The 12571-nt window shown below is 57.3% G+C and overlaps 1 protein-coding gene across 6 annotated transcripts in view; it reads right to left on the reverse strand.

The window, feature by feature from the left end:
* The window catches only part of FAM222A (family with sequence similarity 222 member A), a 109709-nt gene that overhangs the window by 61162 nt on the left and 35976 nt on the right, over nt 1-12571 (reverse strand). The window contains exons 1-2 of one of the 6 annotated variants that reach the window (XM_044989551.1): nt 11364-11688; nt 10041-10247 (exon numbers count right to left, since the gene is read on the reverse strand). The exons of the other annotated variants lie outside the window; for them this stretch is intronic. The gene's annotated coding sequence lies outside the window, so the exon portion shown is untranslated. Of the gene's footprint in view, nt 1-10040; nt 10248-11363; nt 11689-12571 lie in introns of those variants that run through there. 6 annotated transcript variants of the gene reach the window in all.

Consider the following 12571-nt stretch of genomic DNA (forward strand, 5'->3'; position numbering starts at 1 on the left):
AGCCAGGCAGCGACATGGGGAAGGGAAACCGCCACCTGTTACCGGTGTCACTGCAAAACCTTCAAGTGCAGCCGTGCTCTGGCCTACGCCCAGCTAATCCAGCCGGCTCTGGCTTCCCTCAGGGAGTCGCAGCGTGCCCAGGCTGAGGCGCTGGTTGGCTACTCCCAAAGGCTGGGAAGGGATGCTCAGCACGGCTGCCCCAGGTTCCCACTGGTGCACAGAGGACAGCATTGTTCTGCCAGCTGCTTGGTCAGCCCGTCCTTAGTGAGGCCGAACAGGGCGCCTTAGACTGAAGCTCATCACAACCAAGCTTGGTGCCTCCCACAAGTGCCAGAGATGCCTGGGAGCTAAGGATGCAAAACTGGCATGCAAGGAAACCGGCTGCAAAAGCCCACGTTCCCAGCCTTCTTTCAACCTGCTACCAAGGCCGCCCGGGGCAAGGGGGCGGGGCAAGGGGGGCAATCTGCCCCAGGCCCTGGGCCCCCACAATACAGTATTCTGTAGTATTGCAACTTTTTTTTTTTATGGAAGGGGCCCCCGAAATTGCTTTGCCCCAGGCCCCCCGAATCCTCTGGGCGGCCCTGCCTGCTACCTGCCCAGGTGGGAAAACACACTGCCCCTCTTCAGCGGCAGCAGGATGGAGGCAAATTGGAGCAGTGGGGAGATTGCGACTGACCCTAACAGAGACCACAGAAGAACAGGATCGAGCCCTAACCCCAGCCAGGTTGCCAGCCCCAGTGCAGCCCTCGGGACAGACCCCCGCTCCCTGCTCTAAGCACGGCGCAGGCTAGTCAGAGCCGGGACTAGCTTCCATTTACTGCATGACCCTGCGGAGCCCCCCAGACCTCCCCACGCTGCTGCATACAACAGGCATAACACCTCCCATGTGCTCCCCGGCCTCGCTAACGCTGGCTGGGTAAGGGCTCCGAGCGCGGCACCATAACCAGCCGCCGGACAATCCAAAGGCCCCACGTCAGGCTTTGATCAGCACTGGGTAACGTCGCCTGGGGGGAGGGGGATGTTCCTCTGTGCCGGCTCCCCACGCGTCCCCAGGGATGTCAGCCCGGGGCTCTCCCTGCACCTAACTGCCCTCGCGAGCCTGCAGTCCCAAAAGTGAGACGTCTTCACAAAGGAGGGGGCAACAAACAGGCTCTCTCCCTACGGTGAAAGGCGACCCGCAAGGAGGGACCTTCCAGCGATGATGGATGAGGAGATCAGCAGCAGCGACTTCCCTCTGTTGCTATTTATGCATAATCCAGTGCTCGTCATTATGAGCCTCCGGGCTCACCCCGACGCCAGCCCGGAGGGAAAGCCCATCCCGCAGGCGCTGCAGAAAGCCCCGCAGGTTGGTTAGAGTGAGCCAGTATTTCAGAGATGGCATTGATCCGCCTTTGAGAACAGTCCTCCAAGACTCTAGAGCCAATCTCAGCTGTCTCCCTCCCCCAGAACTGTTTGGGCTGAAAAGTTCAGCAAACATGATACTCTTTTCAGAGACAGGTTGGGGCAGGGGGATGGGAAGAAGTTATTTCATGCTGAACAGGTGTCTGGAGAACCCAAATTGGGCTGTTTTCTACTAATAATGAAGTATTCATGAGTAAAAGCCTTTTCACGACTTTCTTAAGATACTAATTTCACAACAAGCGCCTTGTTACCACGCAATTATTTCAATCTTGTATTTTGCTGAGATTCCATCTGTCCTAGCCTCTCTTTAAATGAAAGACAATCATGTAACCACCTTTCATTATTCACTATTTTCCTTTCAGCAAAGGTACCCTGAAAGAAATGATTTCCTCTGAAAGGGACTTTTATTCAGTTTCAAAACCAATTTTCTCCTATTACTGTCTTAAAAAAAAAAAAGGAGTGTTTTTATTTCATGCATTACGTATCCCTTGTTAATGCAGCTCACAGTAAAAGCAGCAGTATCCATTTTCTGGCTTTGATTTCTGGTAATTTTAAAATATGCCATTACAATCAGGCAGAAATTATACAGTTTGAAAAGAGAATGAAGTGCTTCTTATTCAGAGACTGAATGCACTTGACTGTTCGCTAGCTCGCATATCTCCGCCGGGACTGGGGGTTCATTACACAGCCCTGCGAGGAGCGAGGTTTCAGATTGCTCGCTCGCGCACAAACCGCACCACCACCCTCTGAAGTTTGGTAAAAGCCGGGAGGACGATCGATCAAAGCAGGCACTGAAGTAACAGCTCCCTGCTAACTCCCATGAGCATCCCAGTAAGCCCCAGCCCCAGCGAGTCCCCCCAGGAAGGATCCTGCTTTGTCGGTAAAGGAAAGTACGTGACCTTTGCGACAGGCTGACCCTTTTCAGTGGGAACTGGAAGGGAGAGTTGTCCCAGGGCAGCAGGAGAAACCCCCAACAGTAAGCGGTGTGCGTGCGCGGAGGTAGAACAGACAGGTACCAAAGGGAGAGCGTGAAGTGGATAGAACAGCCCTAGCCATCCAGCATGAGAACTCGATGCAGGCAGAGGGCTCTGAGCTGCAACACTCCCTGTGTGACTGTGCAAGGACCCTAGGCCGAGATCATGGCAGGCTACACTCAGCCCCCATCCCTCCTGGAGACCGGCCCCATCTCCCCATCTTTGAAATGTTCACAGCGCCTCCAGCGTAAGCGCACGTGCGGCAGGCCCAGCCCAGGTACCATCCTGGCCCACAGGCACGCCCGGCCTGCAGCTGCTGGTGCAGGCGCCCATCCGACGCTGCGCCACACAGTGCAGGGGGTGACGCAGCTGGGGGAGCAGGGGGTTTGCTGCAGAGATGGGCAGAGCAAAGCGACTGCCCCTGCAGGGACGGACGGGCAGAAGGGACGGACGCACAGAGCCCAGGTAAAGAGGAAGGCACTGACCCTGCCTGGTTTAGTGTAGGCATCCAGCTTGCCTGGGTCTGGCCCATGCTGTCTGACGGCTAACCCTAACTGCAAACCCCACTGAGCCTCCAGGGCTGCCGTAGAGTAGCCACCATCTGCCTGATTAGCAAAAGCATATGCCCTCCTCCCCCACACAAAGAGCGCTCTCTCCCCTACTGCACTGTGCACACCTCTGCTGGCCTGGTGTCACCTCGGAAAGCCAACTGCAATTCTCCCTTTGTCCTTCCCCCACAATTCACCCAAGGGAGCTGGCTCCCTTCCTCCCCACGCACCCAGCGCTTGCACCTTTGCAAAGGCGGCCCAAGCACAGCTGTCCTCGGAGACTCCCTGCTGACTAGGGACCATGTCTCAGTGGCAGGCTCTTGATGCTCCAGGGTTGAGGGGCGAAGTTGGCAGGGGGGAGCTGGCTGGCGCTTGGGCCAAGCCCACTGCAACACAGGAGAAACGGCAAAAAATGCTGCCAGATGCACAAAGAAAACAAAGGACAAAAGCAGAGGAAAAAGCCAGCTTCCCGTTCTAGCCATCTGTGATGCTCCTTGTAACAAAATGTGACCCCATGGAATACAATGGGAAGCTCAAGGCTTTGACTCAGATCTTTGAGGCACTCAACAGGTTGGACTCAAGACACCTAAAAGCTACCTAAAGCTTCAGGCCAAGAGCCAGAGGGAAAACACTGCTCCTCAGGCCGAATGCAGCCACTCACCACAAGGGTACAGCTCGTCTGGGCAGGAGTCAGAGCTTTCTCAGGAGCTGGCCTGAGACTGGACCAAACGCCCGCAGATCTAAGCATCAGCACAACCCTCCCCACCTTCCACTCCAAGTACAAGTGGCACGTCTTCCACCTGGCTGGGCTAATACGGACACTGAGGCCAATGCACATCCAACATGAAATCACACAGCAACTCCCACACTTGGGAGATGGAAGGAGAAAGGACCAACCACACGTGACCGATGCTGGTCACACGACTTAATGCCCAACTGGAAGGCGCTTGGATGCTGCAGTGATGAGGGCAGAAGAACCTGGACAGAGCAGAATGTTCTTGTTGGACGCTGTCTCTTTAGGAGAATGGGTCAAGGGGGAGGCCTGACGGTGATGTCACCCTGAGGTGTGCACATCGGCATATGGGAAGCAGTGGATAGTCACAACTAAGTCACATTAACATGAGCAGGAGCTACTACAAGTAAAAAAAGGACAGGTGAAGCAGCCCTAAAGTTTTTAAGTAATAACAATGCTTTACATTTCTATTGGCCCTTGCATCCCAAAGCAGAAATAATTACACCCATCGGTGGAATGCAGCCACCTCTGGGGTGGAACACGGTAGCTGTTTCACAGCAGCACTGCGCATAGTTGAAATCAGGAAACGAGGAAGAATCATGTCTCCAAGTGAAACTGCCAGGTGGGAATTTAGGGAGGCGAAAATGTAATGACGGAGATTTGGGCAGGACTGATACCCTGCCTCTGGTGAAGCAGACACATGATCGTAAGTGACTGAGTGGGTCAGAGCCTGGGTTTTGTGCCCAGGGCCGCCCAGAGGATTCTGGGGGCCCGGGGTCTTCGGCGGCGGGGGGCCCTTCCGTTCCGGGACCCACCGCCGAAGTGCCCAAAGACCCGCGGCGGGGCCCCCCCGCCGCCGAATTACCGCCAAAGTGGGACCCGCCGCCGAAGCGCAGCCCGGTCTTTGGCGGTAATTTGGCGGCGGGGGAGGTCCCCGCCGCGGGTCTTCGGGGCACTTTGGCGGCGGGTCCCGGAAGGGACGGGCCCCCCCGCCGCCGAATTACCACCGAAGACCGAGCTGAACTTCGGCGGCGGGTCCCGCTCCGTCTTCGGCGGTAATTCGCCCGTGGGGGGTCGTTCCGCTCCGGGGCGGAATGACCTGACCCCCCCCCCCCCCCCGCCGGCGAAGACCGGGAGCGGCAGAAGCTCCTGCGCCCGGCCCCGCAAGAGTTTTCCGGGCCCCCCGGAGCCAGTGAGGGACCCCGCTCCAGGGGCCCCGAAAAACTCTCATGGGGGCCCCTGTGGGGCTCGGGGCCTGGGGCAAATTGCCCCTCTTGCCCCCCCCCTCTGGGCGGCCCTGTTTGTGCCTCATCTGAGTGGCAGCACAGTCGCTGTAGGGTATCACGTCCAGAGGGACCACCATGCAACACGGAGCTACCAGTACTGGCTGGAGCAGCTCCCAGGATTCTCCTGGAAAGGCTGCCAACAAAGCATCCCTGCTCTCCATGGGGTCCTGGCCCATGTGCGGATAATGCTGACCGCCCCATTCTGCTGCAGCACATGGGTCTGAGTCCTTCCCTGGGACCTACAGGAAGCAGCTAACTGATACTTCTGTAATTAGCTGCAAGCAGGCAGCATTCTCCCTGCAGGCTCCCAGTCCAGGGGACCAGTGCTGCCTGAGAGCAAACCTGACGGGGCATCCCTTGGCCCTACTCAGAAGCACCGTAACAAAATGATTAAGGAACTTTCCAGGCCAGGATGCAATAGCAGCCTCTCCCCTGGAAACTTGCAAGGTCTCCCACTAAATCCCTCCAGGCTGGGACTGCAGCATCTGAACTCCACTGTGTGCTACCCGCCTGCTAGCGCTGCCACCCCCCGCAGCCGGCGACGTGCCACCCTAGACCTCAAAGGGCCAAAGCAACCTGGCTGTACAGCAATGGTGGCAGCTCAGGCGCAGCTGGAGCAGCAGCGTGGCAGGGCCTGGGAAGACAAAGAAGCCACATGCCAGACTAAATAAAGCCACCGATTAATTCAGATCACAATTTTGCCCCAGTCACCCAGCGTCACACAGCTCTTAGCAGAGACAATTTTTTAGACAGCTAAGCTAAGCTTCGCCCCATATTAATGGGCACATTTAATAACGTCTGAGGTTCCCAGCTCGAGATGCTCATCCCCAAGTGCTAATGATTCCACCAGCTCCTCTGTCCTTAAGTGTCTTTGTCTCATCACCCTTTAACCCTTCCCAGCCCAGCAGCACTTGCGGCTCAGGCATCTCCTTGCCAGCTCTCGGTGCAGAGGAGCAGCAGCAGCGCTCATCCCCGGGCAGCGCCGGTCAGCTGCTACCCTGAACCTCCTTTGCCAGATCAGTTTCCCTCTATTTGAGAAGAAGTCACATTGGCGCCTCCTGCTGGGACGTGGCAGCTTTTGCACAGCACCTCACACTTCTAACGGGGAGTCAAATCGGCAATGGGAAACCCCCACCCACAGTCCAGACTATTCCCCGAGGGCTGAGTGCTTCTCAAAGCTGCACTGGCCTCCACCAGTCCGGCGGCATTGGCCATGTTCCCCAGACCAGCTCCCTGGAAAGGCACATCGAGATCAGCCCCCTGGCGTCTACTCTCCAGGTCAGCCGAATGGCGAGCGTCCCAACGGACGGGGCATCTCCCCCTTCTCTGGGAGCTGTGCCAGTCCAATAGATCTCTCGGCTAAGGACGTCACCTTGGCCACCAGCCCAATATCACCTTGGCTCCTTTCATCTCCTCGTTCCCTCTCCCCTCGGAGCTGTGCGATCCTGGATTTGGGCCCCAGCATCACAGCCCCTCAAAGAGTGATCCTCTCCCCCCGCTGTGAGCTGTCACTACCCCACGGTACAGAGAGATTCAGTGACGCGCCCAAGGCGTCTCAGAGCATGTGCAGCAGAGCCAGGAATCACACCCCGGTCACCTGGGTCCCATCCTTCCTGCAGCTCACACCCTGCCCGTGCCGCGGTTTAACTGCTGACCTGGCGACCGTACCCCGGCCCCTGGGGTGAGGCCTCTCCCATCCGGTGCCCTGGTTTGGGCACAGCCTCACACGGTTTGTGATGGGCCATCAATCAGTGCCATCCCCTTTAATGCAGTATTGATGAGCACTGCTGCAGTCAGGCTTAAGGGGCAAGTTAACTGCATCTGCTGAAATGAAAGGGATTTATCTCTCATGCTCTTTTTTTAAGGCAAAAAGGCCGCAGCTTTTGACATAAACAGCCCTGGCAGCTACGCTAATTATCAAATTAGATTTTCTGCTACAGTTGCCTGTGCATACTAACGCAGCTGGGGGAGCCAACCCCTGCCACCTCCCCCCCGCCAGCCCCACGCTCACAGCAGGCCTGGGGTATCTAGCACAGGAGTGGGTGTGCGTCTGCTGGAGGAGGATTGAAGCCTCTGGTAGCCAAGAGATCAGGCTCCTTCGCTTCCCTATAAGCCGCATGTTTGGAGCTTACGTGGAACCCCAAGTTGTCCCAATGTTTGACTGTGGGATTTGCTACCAAGGAGAGAGACGCCTCCCCACCATGGACCTTGCCCTTCTCGGTGCATCCTGAAGCAGGACTGAAATCTTGAGGCCAAGCTGCTAAGGCTGATTATTCAGGAAGTGAAGCCAGAGACCCAGGCCCTTTCTTGTGCTTGGACATACTGTGGACAAGCAAATGCACAGAGACTTCACGACTCAACTCTCTAGAGGTCTGATCCCAGGATTGGCATTTGAGCCTTTCCACTGAGGGCTGAACTCCCCTCATTTTCTCCTACCCAAATCTCTGTTTTGAGGGCTTTAGACCATGGGCAGCGGCTCTGGATCCCCACTGAACGAAAGAGGCTAGTTCTTAGAGCCTGGAAGAACAGCACTGTCCAGAGCCCAGACAACTCTGCGGCTGCACACACAAGCCCTCATCACCTCACGCCTCTAATCACCAGCCCAGTCTAACAGAGGGAAAACAGTGTCTCTACCCCCAGGTGTTACACCAGCGACGGGCTACATTGCAACAGGTGACCTACAGGAAGCCCAAGAGATGCAGCACTCCAGTGACTTCAAAGGTCAGTTTCAGCCCAGGCCTAGAGCAGAGCCTGAGGTTTATTAGGACTGGACACATGGTCCTGCCACTAGACAACCCTGGCCTCAGCCCGGCCTCATGCCTCTCCAGCACAGCCTGTTGGCTGGGAGAACTCAGCCCTGCAGCAGGTTATAGCGACCAGGAACTGGTTCCCCGTTAGAACTCGAGCCCTGGAGCCGCCGCCTGGGTAAGGCCATCACCACAGCAACGCGTCAGCCAGCGAGGGGCCCGTGGAGCAGGGCAGCAAGGCCCCTGGAGGCTGTCGGAACTGAGCCCGAACACACCACCCTGGGCGTGCTGCACCCCGGACAGCTGCCTGAGGAGGCAGCGGGAGAACGGCTCCGAAGGCAGCGGGGCTGCACCTGCGTGGCCGAGGGAGTTAGCACAAGCCAGTGGTGTCAGCCAGCCCGTGTTCCCTCCAGTCGTCCTGCCTTCCTCAGCCTTGGAGCAACCCACACGGGGGTAAAGCCGGGACATGCCCTAAGGCACAGAGGAGCAGAGGGCTGGCGGCTCGGGGGTCAATACTGGATAATAGAGACTCGTGCTCCTCTCGGACACTGGTTCAAACGCACAGGAAGGTCGGCAGTGCCCACACTCTAGCCCCTGCCCTGACGGCTGGATGGGCTCCACACAGCAGGACTCAGGCCAGCCCCTGGCATGGAGGAAGCTCCTCTAGGGGATGAAGGGGGAACCAGTCTCCATGGCGCACTCACATCTTGGCCCCTCTGTTAAGCTGGAAGCAAAAGGGTGCCAGAGCGTGGGGGAAACGGCACAGGCCGCTCCAGAACCCCTCCCCCCCGCCCCAGTCCAGGGGCAGCGACAGCAGGGAACCCGCTTCCCTGTGGCGCTCGAGCCAGAGCCCGACACTGGCAGGAGCCGCGGCAGCAGAACACACGGCTCCATTACCCCACGCTATGGGCCCTGAGAGCAATGGCTGCCGGCCCTGCTGGCTAGCGCCAATCCCCAGGGCGACGCGGGCAGGCCCGTCTCTCCCCGCTGCCCTGAGGGACGTGCAGGCTGCCCTGGAAAGCCAGGTGGGGCCATAAACCAAGGCCAGGGCCCAGCTCGGTGGGCGTGAGGGGCCGTGTCAGCAACTTGGCAGAAGCCTGGGGGCTGTCACACCTGAGTGAGGGAAACGGATGGGACACCAGCCAACCGTGTCATCAGTAGCAGCAAGGCCATTACAGGTACCCACGCGCAGCCCAGGCCAGCCCCGAAGAGCAGGACGAGCCATCGGGGCCCTGTGCCAAAGATCGGAGTGTCACACTTAAGGCTCCTCAGCACAGACACGGGGGGCCGGACCTTCTCCCTTCCCCCCGGCTTGTGCCCCGTGGGCTGAAAGGGCTGCCAGGTCCTCACCCAGCAGGACACTGATCCTGCAGATTTGTAGAGCTCTGCATAATAATTGTGCTGCAAGCCAGGCCCACATAATGCACCCGGTATGTGAGAGGGCGGAGATGGCCCCACCGCACAATAGGCATCTGTCCACTCGACGGCATTTCGTTAATGCTTTTCAGAAAAGCCCTTGAATCAGCTGACAGGACTTGGACACTGGGCTGTTCAAATGCTTACCATTAGCTTAGTTAGCTCCATCTGCATTTGAACTAATTCCAATCAGCAGGATCCGATTTAGTTCAAGCTGCTCTGGCTCTTTTGCCACAAGAAAGATGACACTCAGCACTTTTGCTAACCTGCCCCGAGTTCGCCCTCTGCTGAGCATGCTCGGAGGAGCTGAGGTGTGAGCGGTAGATCTGCAGGGTTAGCCCCCTTTCCTCAGCCTGCGCACAGGGCAGGGGGTTTGTGCACGTTGCAAGTTGGGAGCCCTGGATGTACAGAAATGTGTTCTTAGTGCTTGAAACAGCCACTTGGCTACCGGCCATTGACAGAGGAGAAACTTTCCCTGGTGAGGGAACGGACCAAATCCCTTCATTTAAGCTATCACTGAATGTTCTAGTCCTTACCGCTGCCAAGGTAACTTTCCAGTGGGACTCCTTTCAGTGCCGGTCCCCCAGCCTGCACATGGGCTGCTCCAGAACTCACAGGTTTAGCCAGCAGCATGAAAGTGGCCAGATGCCGGTCAGTTCTACCCCAGTATTCAAAGCTGAGTAAATCTGGCAGGATTATCCTGCTCCTGCTTTGGAAAGCTCTGAGCAGCTGCCGAGGGAGGCTCTGGCATAGCTGCTCCTAGACCTCACAGCGGGACCTTCCTCGGTCTTGTGTGTTAACCTTGCACCCGGAGAGGCAGGCGTAGCCCTCCCGATAGCAGGTGTCTGCTCCAGCCTAGATATTCCGCAGGGCAAGAATTAAAGCCCACAGAGCATCTGAGCAACATCACCCTCTGAGCTGATTTAGGCACCTACCGTTCACTGGGAGTGGATTGCCATTCTCCTCTGCCGCACTCTCCAGGGGGAGGGCCCACAAGGCTGCTCTTCTCATCCTGTTCAGAGTCAGAAGCCTCACCCATCCGTAGGAACGGGGTTTCCTCTGGCGCAGGAGGACATGCTGAGCAGAGGCTGTGGTAGCAGGTGCTGTCAGTGCAGATCCCTGCCCCCGGACCAGGAATCGCTCTGACAAGTTGCATTAGGAAAGGTCACGTCACTCTTCATTACTGACAAACAGCTCGTTCCCCATCCCAACCTGAGGGGTGGCTTGCGGGGGGACGGGACGGGGGGACCTGGAGATTTTAACCCTCTCTTTCCTATTAATCTGTAACCCTCTCCGCACCGGCAGCCCAACCATACCCTAGTTCTGGGGAAGGGACAGGCTGGTGGGGAAGAACCAATGCAAGATGAAGGCCCGGTCTACACTAGTGCTTTCAGCCATTCATGCACACCAGCGCGGCTCCCACAAGCTGGGATCTCTTCCAAGCAGGTGCAAAGAGCCCTGTGCACACGAGGGGTTTGCACGGATGGAGCCACAGCAGCAGAATGCTGCAGCTGGCAGTAACAGGGGCAAATCCCTGCACAGACAAGGCCTAAGGGGCCCCGTGAGAGTGGCCGGGGGTGGGTGGGAATTAGCTTGCGGCACTAAGTGCAGGCTCACACCCGTTGGGAGCTGCAGGGTTTCTGGGGGGATAAGCTGTATGGAGACCGTCTGGCTTCCTGCTACTGCAGGCGGCTGTTCTGGGATAACCAAAGACGTTGTCCCTTTTCCCTGTTTGACTCAAACTGCTCCTGCTGAGCTTTACTTAGGCCAGAGCTCGGAATGATCCTCTTCCATCACGGATAGCGCGTAGAGAGCAGAGAGCAGCCATTCCCCGTGGGAACCGGGGTCCATCGCTGCTGCTATCCTGCCTCTGACGGAGGACAATACCCGATGCCTCGGCAGAAAGCAGAGGCCCCCTCCCTCTGCCTGGCTACCTGTGCAGTGCTGTGTGTGCATGTGTCCCTTTCTGACCCCTGCAGCAATTAGCCAAGACCCTGAAGCATGAGGTTTGATCACTGCCCACCCAGGACCAGCCTGCTTTGGAGTAAAAGAGGGAGAACACGTGGGGAAGGAAGGAAGAAAGAGACTGATGGGATGAGAAGTGGGGACGAAAGCACGGCCCGGCCCAGCTCAGTCCCGATTCCCCTAAGAGTAGCCTGGCTCTTCCCCGCTGTAAAACACCTCGTGACTGAGGAGCTCCTGAAGTGCCCCTTCATTCCCCTCCCTGGGGAGGCAGCAGGCAGCAGCGCCCTCCTGACCTGGGCATTTCACCGGGTATCTCCCCGTGCAGCACGGCTGCTCCAGTGCCAGAACTGGCCCAGGAATCGAGACAATTCATGTTTCCCTCCACACCACTCCCCAGGAAGACCCGGTGAGAGTGGAGCAGAGCTGTCAGCAGATTCCATTCAGGACGGGTGCAGCAGAAAGCAGACGGCAGGCTGGATCTTTAAATGTCCTCCTCCCGATCCCAAGAGAGCCTGGATCTTCCTCCTGGGCACAGGCTGCCAGAGGCAAATCCAACATCCTCGGCTAAAAAGCAGGGTCTCCGTTCTCTATTGACTGCTCTGGAAAGCGGCCCTGGATGTTTGGCTGGGGCACTTCCCTCCTTTATTAACTCCATTCCACAGTCTTTTTCCAGGGCCTGCTAATTTTGAAGCCCTATCTCTAAATCAGACTATTTATAAGCCCAAGGTCTTTGTGACTTTAATAAAAAAAATACCGTATGTCTAAAGCTCCAATGACAGAACGCTTTGGCACCTTCTCTGACATCAGAGGCTGATAAGACCTTCTTATCTCCTCCAAGAGCCTCAACGAAGGTCCCTTCTGCGAGATAAGGCCAGCGCAGCTGTCGATAGAGGCTTTCATAGGCAAGGATTTAGATAAAAGAAAATGTGACGAGGGGGAGAAATAGGAACTTTCAAAGTCTAAGGCTGAATTGAGTTTGTGCCGCTCGCCTGGAGAGAACAATGACTAAAAGGGATTTTAGAAGCAGGCCTCTTGTTCCGAAGAGAATGGGGGATCTTTGCAGCAAGGCCGGCTCCAATTTGTCATTTGTGCCATCCTTGCAGAGACGCAAATAAAGCTGGAGGGGGAGGGGGAGCACAGATCGTTCCAAGGTGGCCCAGGCATGTTCCCCCAACTGCTCCCCCCTCCCCGATTTCAGCTAAAACTCCAGCTGCGGCCCAGCACAGCGACAGGAGTGGCCCAGCACTCGGGTGACTCAGCTTTGCAGTGCAGAAAGGACCTAGCGATGGCGCTGCCCCCTCCTACAACAGGGCCGACTGAGCATTAGCCACATGAGCAGCCTCCCCGTCCTGGGCAGCCCCAGCGGGAGTTCGCCTGGCACGTACCCTCACCAGCACAGCAGGGGCAGAACTGAGCAGCAGCGTCTAACAGGACGTGGGGCTGGCAGTCCAGTGTCTGTGACCGGCGAAGGGGCTCCAGTAACACAGGGATAGGGTGGGAT

Source organism: Mauremys mutica, chromosome 16 (assembly GCF_020497125.1).
Source record: "Mauremys mutica isolate MM-2020 ecotype Southern chromosome 16, ASM2049712v1, whole genome shotgun sequence".
Classification (NCBI taxonomy): domain Eukaryota; kingdom Metazoa; phylum Chordata; order Testudines; family Geoemydidae; genus Mauremys; species Mauremys mutica.